The following is a 2,317-nucleotide window of genomic DNA, read 5'->3' on the forward strand; positions in this document are numbered from 1 at the left end:
GTTTATTTAGTCCGGAAAAACAATTCGGCGCGCAGTTTGAAAAAGACTACAATATGGTATATATGCAAGTACATATATAGTATATATTAGTAATTCAAGATTGAATTATTTAAAGCAACGAAGATCCAGCTCCGACCGTAATAGACAGTTACATTCTAGTATTAATTGAGTTTCTCAAATATACGGTCAAAAAATATAAATATATATATATTTGTTATGTATTTTCTTCATTAAGTAAGAATTTCAGGATAAAAATTTGTCTGTGTTGTATTCGTATATTTTATATATCTAAAAATTTTATTATATTTTGTACAATAAACTATATTTTGTATAAAATGAAAAATATGATGTAATAAATAAAATTTTTTCTTAGTAGTAAACCTTCTATATACTATTCGATATTATTCTGTTATCTATATTATTATTCTGTATTATTATTGGTGCATTGTTAATAAATTCTTCCCGGCTTCGTTGTAAGTTGACACTATTATGCAAGAATCATTTAAGTATTTAAAAAATGTGGTTAACGAATTGTTAAGAGAGAATTTGTTATTAATTATTTTTATTAAAGCTTACATTTCCAAATGAAGGTAATATTGACAAATCTTTTTAGATTCTGTTCAGTCAGCACTAATAAAAATCACTTTAAAAAAAAATGTATTATACTTGATAAAATCCTCAAAATGATCTAATTAAACATATTAATTGCTTATACATTACAACTTCGCATTTCTAAACTATGAAGCAATATCATAAAATCCTTTTGTAATCATAATGATCTGATTTCAAAGTCTTGTCTCGTGCGCGTGTAAAGTTAAGACATCCTGATAAAATTCATTTTAAAGGCTATATAATAGCAAGTCAAACATTGCGATACACTTACATTTTTTAAATCATAATAATGTTGGTAATATCTAAAGAAAAATTTGATAATAGTAAAATATTCCTTCTTATAACATCCCTATATTGTTATTATCACATAGGACCAATCTTTTTTTATATATGATAATAATGTATATAATTTATGCATTAATTGTGATAAAGATAGTTAAAACATATGGCCTTAATAAATTAAGACAGTTGAAACATCATTTATCAAATCCCCCGGTAAGAGTCTCATCATCAAATGACACCAATAAGGAAGCCTTTATCATGGCATCCCTATCAAATACTTTCCAGGTCCTTATAAGTTAACTTTAATAAATAAATATTAATAAAGTTGATACATCCCTATCAAATCCCGATGAGAGCCTCGTCAGATATAAATAAGGAAACCTTATTTATGACATCCCTAATAAATCCTTTCCAGGCACCTATAAGTTAGCCCTAATAAATAAATATTTATAAAGTTGATACGTCCCTATTAAATTCAGATAAGGGCCTCATCGGATATAAATAAGGAAGCCTTATTTATGGCATCTCTAATAAATCCTTTCCAGGCCCTTATAAGTTAGCCCTAATAAATATGTATTTATAAAATTAATACATCCCTATCAAATCCCGACAAGGGCCTCATTAGAAATATGTTACATAGTGAAATCCCAACAAATTTCTATACAGGATGGTACAAAAAGTCTCTCTGTATAACACATTTTTTTCATGAGCATCATCTTTATGATCAGTATGAACCGTAAATATTGCAATGGTTTATAAGTTTATTGTAAAAAACATTGTAGAAAACATTGTAAAATTAAAGATAATAATTAAAAAATTGTTATATTTTAGTAATAAATACGAAAATATAATAACAAATACGAAATAAAATTCAACGTAACTGATATTTCATATTGTAACAAAAATATGAAATTAACAATAAGCTTAAAATTACTGTTTCGTTAGAATAACAATAAGTTTAAAATTACTGTTTCGTTAGACACAAATAATAAAATTATCCGAAAAAATAATAAAATAATCCGAATAATAAAATTATCCGAAAAAATTTTGTAGTAAACATGTAAATTTTGTTGTATACAATGGAGAAGAAAGGAAATTTTATAAATATATAAGAGAGAATTTATTATGTAACATCATTAATAAATATATACAGGGGGGGGTGAGGAAAACGTACCGAGAAACCTAAATAACTGAACCGTGAATATTCTGAACGGTTCGAGATAGAGGATTGAAGTTTATGGGGATGCAAATGGCATCATCAGGAAACACTGGTAGTGTCTCGGCGCTAAGCTACACTCAGTGCCACTACCGTGGCTACTTTAGGCGTCTACAATACACGGAGTAAAAAGTAAGAGTAAGAAATTGACCAATCACGGTCGATTATTCTTCTCACATTCGACTGTGATTGGTCAATTTCTTACTC

Source organism: Trachymyrmex cornetzi, unplaced genomic scaffold (genome assembly GCF_001594075.2).
Source record: "Trachymyrmex cornetzi isolate Tcor2-1 unplaced genomic scaffold, Tcor1.1 scaffold344, whole genome shotgun sequence".
In the NCBI taxonomy this organism is placed as follows: domain Eukaryota; kingdom Metazoa; phylum Arthropoda; class Insecta; order Hymenoptera; family Formicidae; genus Trachymyrmex; species Trachymyrmex cornetzi.